The sequence below is a fragment of the Corvus moneduloides genome, chromosome 3 (assembly GCF_009650955.1).
Source record: "Corvus moneduloides isolate bCorMon1 chromosome 3, bCorMon1.pri, whole genome shotgun sequence".
Taxonomy (NCBI): domain Eukaryota; kingdom Metazoa; phylum Chordata; class Aves; order Passeriformes; family Corvidae; genus Corvus; species Corvus moneduloides.
This window is the reverse complement of record NC_045478.1, coordinates 68,957,443-68,966,747: the sequence shown is the minus strand read 5'-3', so window position 1 is coordinate 68,966,747 and position 9,305 is coordinate 68,957,443.

The window sequence follows — 9,305 nt, the reverse complement described above, 5'->3', positions numbered from 1 at the left end:
GGATCTAACTGCATCGTAGCTTTTATTTTATATAGTTGCTAAGTTGCTAAGGATGAAACCCTGTCTATACCGATAAATGGAAAAGGAGCAAAAGCAGTGTTTAGGATCCAGGTGTTCAGATTTGTCAGTGTCTCTTACAATTAAATTTTTCTGCATTGCAGAATTCAGATATGTCGCAGCAGCTGCTTGCAAGCCCGTAAGATTTGCATGTCTGATGTGAGGCTAAAGACGAAGTTACATTGCTGCTGAGCCAAGAGAGCAGGTTTCCTACATGGCAGTTTCTGAATCCCAGCTGCCATCATTTAGCTGATACTCAGCCCAGAGCAGAGTGTTCAGCCATGGGGTTTTAGCATCCTCATTTACAAGAACAGTAATTCTTGCAGCAACCCTCTGCAATGACTTGGCAGAAATGAAACTAAGGAGCAATCACCACAGGTTTTTACTTTAGCATTACTATTACAGCTAGATAGCAAACTAACCATGATTAGAGAGGCAAAAATCCCATTAAAATCAGTTTGTGTTTTGTCTAGATTATTTGGACTGATACTTTATATTATTTCTAGAGCAGCCTGTCCAGTGATGTGCATAGAAAGAAAAAAGTTCTGTAGTGATGGTAGTTTACAGCTTTAGTGACACACTTGTAGTCTCGAAGGAAAACAGCAAAGAATCTGTCTCTGTCTGATCAGACAAGGTATGTAGTGCCAGAAAGCACACGACAGTACTTGCTCCTACAGGAGTTATAACTAGGTGACATTTACAAGCATTCAGCTAATGAATTATGGGGTCTTGAAACAGGAGTTCTCTAATGGGAGCACTATAATATTCCAGAAGAACAGATTGTTTTATGCTGGGGCATCCTATAGTGATGATAATAGCAAGATTTATTATTCAAAGCCCAGAGGGAGAATACTTTGTAGATCAGAGGAGAAAATATTATACCATGTTCCTAGTGCTTATGAGATACCATGACACAAAATACAATATCTACTTGATAGGTTTCAGGTGGTAGAGGTTTAGTCATTAATGGCAGCTGCCTCATGGCAACAAGGTTTTATGAACTAGTTTATCTCTTTAAAGATATATCTGAAAGTCACCACACTGACATTAAACAAGTGAAGAAATCAAAGAGAAGACACTGTGACATTTTGGAAAGGGACTCCAAAACAGATGCTAACTCTGAAAGTCACAAGATTGTAAATGCACTCAACAAACAAAGTCTTAGAAAAACAGTACTAGGGTTTGCTTCGGCTTCCAGATATAAATGTCAGTTACTGCTTCAGACCTTGTTATGTAAGTTTTCCATACAACAACATGGACTTCCTTTAGAAAGACAAAAACCCCAAAACTTTAGGAACATGTGATCCTGTTAAACCAGTGGTTAGTTCACCTTGGGATTCAAAACCTTGGAAAACCAATGTCATCATAAAATACCTTTTGAGGGCATAAATAAGCAATTCACCATTGCATCTGATTTATTCTATTTTTCCTAGGAGGACTTAATCTAGCCTCATCTAATTCGAAAGAAAAGGAGATCATGGCACCATAAGGGACAAGGCATATTCCATATTGACTATTGCTCATGTGAGGAACAAAGACACCTAGGATGTATCTACAGAGTGGGTCTTGATTTCATCATAGGGGGTTATCCATTAGAGGTTATCTTAAAGGGACCTGAATTTCCTTTTGTGACTATTACTATAAACTATAGCTGTTTTACATTTACTCATCCGTATGAATAAAACTGATGGGGAAGGATAAGAAATCCTTAAAAATGCATTGCTGGCCTTTCATCTTCTTCAAAATCTTCAGCCTAATAACATCAGCATCTATTTGCTGTAGTTAACTTCATCTTCTCTTTGTGGAGTAGGGTAGATTTTTGCCATGCAATTTTTTGGGTTTTGGAACAAAGTGACAATGATTTCTTAGCCTATCAAATGGCAAGTGGTCTTCCTCAGCCTTATGCAGTTGTTAGCGCTTACAAGGTCAAAGGTCCATAAATCTGACAGGATTCAGTCCCCTGCTTCCAGGCAAGAAATGAAAGTTCTGCCTAATTAATCCTTCTGCAGACCTCTTTCTTTGGTATTGCAAATATCTTTAACTGGGACATTCCCAAGCCTCCAGCATGTGTGTTTATGAAGCAGAAGAGCTAGCTACAGCCCCAGTAACTTCCATGCACAGCTGTGACAAGAGGGAGTTACGGGCTGAGAGCCCAATCAGTGAAGCAAGTTTTTATTTTCGTCTGTGCAGCTGACCTGGATGTTCAGTTCTGGCTATGTTGCAAGGGTGTGAAAGGGGTAGAATTTCTGAATCCTGATCTGTTTTATTATGGATGGTGAAAGTTCTTCCTTAATTTGCAGTCTTGTTTTTGAAATTCACTATTTTTGCAGAACTGAATCAAGACAATGACATGCATATCAAGATCTCTCTCCAGATGACTGAGGACTTGGGGAATTCCCTTCCCCATTCCAACCAAGAGGCTGAGAGATTCACTAGCATTGCTCACTGGAGTTCCCCAGCATCATTTGCTAGAACTTGATCTCTGTATATAGGGCTTGGGGGGAGGGAAGGCTTTGTCCTTGGAAAAAGGGTGTGCAGGATGCCAGATTTAACCTGTCATTGTGGGCACAAGCAATTGATATGAAGGAATAGCCTATCTTCTCTGTGCAGAGAGTCTCAATTGAATCAACCCGCTTAGAAAAAGAAAAAAAAAAAAAGTGGCATAAAGGACATTACTGTAAAAGGCAAATTTTACAAATAGCTTAAAAATAAGCTGTTACTGTACATCATTTTGCCCATATACTTCTAAATATGAGCATTCTTCATAATCTCTTGGTTAAATCCTACCAGAATTCTTCCTTTTAGGATCATATTCACAGCCCTGTGTCTTTCATTTTCATGCCAAAACTGCCTCTGATTTACCTGCTTATGATGCATCTGTCAATTTTGTCATGAAGAGGCAAGAGTGTATTAGCCATTCTTTGAAACAGCCACAGTGGTTACTTGTCTTTGCATCTGTAAGTCACCAAAACTTAGACTTTCTGAGATACATGGAAGTTTGTTCCATGTAAGAGTAAGGTCTGGCAAGAAAATAATTTTATTTTTATATAATATATAAAAATTACATATAATTATCTGTCATATAGAAATATAATATTTAAAGGTATTATATGTAAATATGTATTATTCTATATATTATAGACAGAAATATAAGAAAATATGGATATTTCTTCTTGTCAAATGTGCAAATACTAGGGACCAAGAAAATCTTTCAAGCTCACTTAATTAAAAGTATATCTTTCAAACCTGAGCTCAAATCCTAACATATCTTCTAGTATGTCTTTTACCATCCTAGTAATTCACATTAATATGTACAAATAACTTCCCCATTTTGGATGTGATCAGCATTGCTGATAACAGTTCTGAACCATAAGTACAATTGAGAGAGTCAATAAAGCCCTATTAACTTACTTTCATTGTTCTTGTTGCTGGGTGTATCCCTTGTATGACTAAAATCATATTTGATTAGGAATTAATTCTCAGAGACTGTTAGTACCTCTTTATGAACAATACTTCAGCAAAAAAAACCCCACAACTTTTGCAAGAAATGCATTGATTTGCAATGGAGGGAAATGAGCTCCAGTTCAGCTACACTTGTGCAAGCTGCCCTGGGCTGTCTACAGCTCCACGTCTTTGTGTGCAGGTTCAGGCCACTGTTGACCTCAAATGACTTCAAATGAGCCTGTCTGCAAAAAAAGTTAGTGTTCCACCACAAGTCCTCTAAGTAGCAGATAGTCCTGCTTTGGCTGCAGGACAAGCTGTCTTGTGCCTGTGGAATACATGATGTATTGGTTTGTATATATAGGTGTCAGAGCCCTCTCTTGAAAGAAGATAGCTCCTATACACGGCCTCATAGACCTGGTAGAGCTGTTCCTTCCTCTTCTTGTTCAGTTTTTGTTCCCAAGCAAGCAGGTTTGTGCATTAATTTTCATTTTAGAGAAGCATATGCATGCCTTATAATTTGCCATTTTTTATCAGAATTGTACTAATTATGGCAGAATGATCAGAAATAAAAGATTCAACTTCATTTCCCATTCACATGGTCTCTTATGGTCCTATTAAACAAAAGCTAACAGGCAACAGGGAAGCAACTCCAACTAAGCGGTTCACTAGAAACAAGAAAGTTCTATGCAGCCTACTGCAGATCACCATCATGTTTTTGAAGTAAAAAATGTGACACTGCTTTGAATTCTTATCACAGTCTTGAGACTCAAAATGTAAAAGAACTTAAATATATTCATGTACACGTCATGATGTGGCTTGCTTTCCTTGCCACTATACTCTTTTGGACTGGCACATGTGTGCCCAGCCCAACCACATGTTCCTGTATGACTAATGAACACACTGCTTCCTGATCATTCCGAAGGGCTGGGAGCTACCATGCCTCCCTGTCAGTAAGCTTTGGTAAAAACTAAAGCCAGATGTTTTGAGGCACAAATGGTTTATAGTTTACTGGGTGATCAGTGAGCTCTAAGTGCACTCCTGATAGTCCTGACTCTTCTTCTCACCTATCATGATACTGCCAAAGCCAGAAATAAGCTATGCTGTTGTGCAGCAGGCAGTAGTATGTAAATGATATTTCACCCCTTGCTTCCTTTGCAGCCCTGCATGGCACTCCCAAGTTCAAACATTTCAGTAGTTCCACGACTTGACTTTCAGGTCCTTACCCCTCAGATAAAGCACTGGGGCAACATTTGTCACACTACCAGTTCAGTTTTGTAAAGGGAAAAATGAAAAGGAATGAAAAGCACTAGCGGCTGATGGAATCTTTCTAAGTCTTCTGAATTAATCACCCATGTCAATGCTAGCTAGCTTTTTTCTCTTACTTTTAAAACAAATGATGTAGCTTGGAATCACTAAAACCAGAAGTCACACAGTATGGCAACGTTGTATAGTAAGAATATTCCCAAACGTATGGAAAAAACCAAAATACTAACAGATAAAAACTGCTGAAGTGTAGCTATACAAAGAACTTGCTAGTGCCAAGGAGAATTAAATCCAGTGAAGGTGTTACATCACTGTTATTTTATCTGTTTAAGGGGCACTTCCATCTCCGCTAAAACCCAGTTTTGTGCTATTAAGCCCAGGAGGTGCAATGATCCTCCTGAGCACTGCAGCTTCTAAATCAAACTTGCCATGAGCTCAGAGAGAGGTCTTCTGATGCTGCAATGTAAAACTCAGCCATACACACAGCTCCTCTCAAATGTGGTGTCAGAGGCCCCATCTGTTACCTCTTTCTACTACTCCAAATCAAGACACAGCTCCCTTAGGTTCGCTAGGCCTATGCTGTATTTAAACAACTTCAGGAACAATTCAGTCCTAAAGTCTTGTCTAGCCTAGCTGCCATCCATAATGGAAGATGCAACTCCACATCACGGACAGTTTTCCCTTCAGACTGGAGACTGATGAAGACAGGATGAAGCCCCTGTGAAACCATAGGAGAGACCCACGTGGCTGAAAACAGCTCTTCCCCATGAAAGCAACTCCTGAGTTGAAGAGCCAATATCGTATCCCAGAAAATCGTACCCTACACATGTGTATAGCACTCAATCATTTTGAGTTTCTTTTGCTTAGAAGACCATCACTGTGATGCTTAGTTCTAACAGTCACACTCCTTGTCCTAGGTCTACAATCAACCAAGGGAGTCCAATTTGGCTGTGTTGGGGTTTTAGTTCTCCTCCTGTTTTTCTCTTAAAGGAATTTTCCCCTTACATGTTGCCAGGGGGGCAAATTACTGGGTGCTTAAGGAAAACAAAGGACCTGGCCATAGCGGGAGGGGTGCATCTCTTTCACCTGGGTTTGTGGGCAGTCAGTTCCTGGCGTTTGGACAGAGAGAGAGGCTGCTTCTTCGGCTGCCTTCCTTCTACCAGAGAAACCCCAGGATCCCAAACCCGCCTTCCCTGCCCCGCTGGGAGCCGGGCCATGGCCAGCCTGCCCCCACTGTTGCTTTGAGCCTTCGCTGCTCTGCAGCCCCGCCGTGCCCTGCCCGCCAAGATCTCCGGGGGGTTCCCACCGCAGCTCCGCAGTTTGGATACATCTCATCTGCCACCCGGGATTTGTGCTCGTCCCTGCTGTTCCAGCCTGCTGTTCCCGAGGGTCCGGCCGGACACTGGGATCGGCTGCCCAGCGGTTTGTGAAGCCTTTGTTCCATCCCTTCCCGGGATCCCAGGCTGCCAGTGCCGCGCGCTCCCCGAGCTCGCTCCGGAGCGCCCCCTGCAGCCGCGGGGGAACCATCGCACCTGCCCTGCTCACCGGGAGCCGCCAGCGCCCCTGCCGGCTGCGAGCGGAACTGCACCCGAGGGGAAAGGGCCCGACAGCCGAGAAGGCTGGCACTGGCTTTGTGATTGTTTGCTGTTACTGCCAGAGTTATTGCTGTTTGTTTGACTGGTTATATACATAATAGTAAAGAACTGTTATTCCTATTTCCCACATCCTTGCCTAAAGCCCCTTGATTTCAAAATTATAGTAACTCGGAGGGAAGGGGGGTTGCATCTGCCATTCCAAGGGAGGCTCCTACCTTCCTTAGCAGACACCTATCTTTCAAACCAAGACAGACAGGATTAAAAAATTGTTGACTTTTTAGGTTGTGGAATCTCTGGAAATATTCAAAACCTGTTTGGATGCAATCCGGCGTAACCTACTCTGGGTGAATCTGCTTTGGCAGGGGGCTGGACTACATGGTCTCCAGAGGTCCCTTCCAACCCCAACCACTCTGCGATTCTGAAGGTATTTATATCCCAATACCTGAGTCAGAGGCCAAGAATTCCCACAAAACATCTGTAGCAACCACCCACTGCAGCTTTAGTGGTTGTAACTAGGTAGGTGGGCAATCATGCTGACACAGAAACATCTGACCTCAGAGGGTAGATTTTCCTACCAAAAACCCTTCTTATGCCAAAGACATAAGACGGAAAAAGATAAAACCCCCAAATTCATTAGCTTATCTAGCAGCTTCTTGTACAATCAATGTTCCAGATGTTCTAAAATATCAACTGTTACTACTATAAAAAAGCTTTAGTAAAGAGATTACTATGATAACTTATTCTACTTCAAGTCTCTGGGCTATTTACTGGCCTTTTCTTTAATGACAGATGAAGTACCTTGTAAAAGAGGAGAGGCTTTTCTTGAAAAGGTATAACCATAAAGGCATTAAAGTATCAGACCTCTTGATCGGCCTAGGTTGAAAACACAAGCTCAAGAGCTGCAAAAAACTTACTTTGAGGTCTCTGTTGTTTGGAAACATCCTGCTGTCAAAGCTATGCAGTGCAAATTGCATATGTGGCTTTGTGGGCAGATCTCAGCTGTTTATTTTTACACACTGCTAAATATGAACGCCCATGCATTAGTAAATCTACTTGCAAATGCATTTCGGAAACACTCGTAATTTGTTTTCCCGCTCTATATCTCCACATCGAAAGAACTTCCAGACATAAATACCCATCAGTAAAAAATTACTGTGATAGATTGAATTTGAAATTAGAAAGTGCTTAAATAATTCACATTTTGTAGAAAGTGACAGCAAACAAATTGCACTGCCTGCAACCTTAGGAGTAAATGTGGTTTATTTCATACACAGTCACCCACTTGCAGGAGACTGTTTGCACACCTCAGCAACTGCCTAGGCATTTGACGTAGACTTTGCTTCAGATAAGGGGAAAGACACAAATCACACTGCCTCAAGAATGAATTTACACTTCACTCTCCTGTTGGCTTCAGTGACAGTGTCATGTACAGAACAATAGTGGACCAGACACGGATATTCATTTTCCATTCATGAGCAACCAGAATGAAGTTTCAGTCATTTTGGATTTAAGCCAGTAGAAAATAACCCCTTCAGTGGTTCACCCAGTGAATCCTCAAAGACCTCCTGTCTTGTAGATCAATGGTACTAAGCCAAATTGTATGATTAAAACTTGCCTGTTTACCTTAAATAGCAGTTCATGAGAATGATGATGATTGTCGGGGGGGGGGGGGGGGGCGTACAATGGGATAGCTCTGGGACCATGAGCAAGTAGATACACCAAAGCACTAGAGAAGAAGCAGATTGTTCCCTGAATGACCAGGGAAGTCTCAGCTGAGGTATGAGGACAGAAGTCCAAGCCACAGAAACTCACTCTCCTCACTCAAAAGAAGCAATTAAAATAAAAAGCCCCACTTCTGTCATAGAAGCCCAGTTCCAGCACAGAGCCAGCCCGTGACAAAAGCACTGCAATACCCCATGTAATTAATACCTCAGCCAGCCAGTGAGCACACTCCACTATGGTGAGAGTAAGCAGCACAGTAACCTCACCTGTCCCACAGCAGGCATTGCCAGTAAGAGGCAGTTGTGAAAACCAGTGACTGTCTACATGGATTCTGCCCAGCAATTTATATAATTGTCTGCTGAGCAGATGAAATGATTTTGCTTGGCTTCTCTGAGTCACGGTGCCAATCCCTACCATCTTCTGGAGCTCACTTGGCTAATTATTATATACTGATCCTATAATCAAACCTATGAGGGAAAAAAGGGCCTGTCCTCAGGATCAAGGAAGACCAAGGCTGTCATGTAAGGGTGGGGCAAATCTAAGAGTGCTTATTATAGGAAGTGCTGGCAATGATGCCTCAATATTAAGGTCATCTTACGTTATGTCTACATAGCTAACATGACAATGATTACTTACATCTTTCTTTCATACTCTCTTATTCTTAGAGTAAGAAAGACTCTTCTAAGATGATAAATGTCCAAACTTGCAACAGTCACATTTTCACTTACTCCCCACCACACATGGGTGAGATGCTGAGAGGCTTAAAAGGATCTATGTGGCTAGCTCTTAAACATGCATTACCTCTCTCCAACAGAAATCTACAGAGATGGCAGGGAAATAAGGTCTTCAGAAACTGGGAGCAGGCCAACAAGGTTTTCTGGAAGTTTAAAGAAAGAGTAATTTTTCTTGTGAATTAACAAACTAATCTCCCGGCTCTGTATACTCTGTGGCCACGACTTATCTATCTCTACCTTTAGTATTTTCCTTCTGAAAAAAGGGCGTGGTCAAACTGTTTTTCCTCAGGACTGTAAGACACACTGCAGTCCCTTAAAACATGGCATGCATATCAGGAGTAAGAACCTTTACAGGGGTAACACCCTGTATAATTCCTACCTAGGTACAGCCTCTTAAAGTACTGGCTTCCATAGGCTGAAGGCCAGAACCTCCAAAGGAAGGCTCAACAACCTGCACCTGTGGGCGCATGGCCAAGTTTCTGGCAAGAAA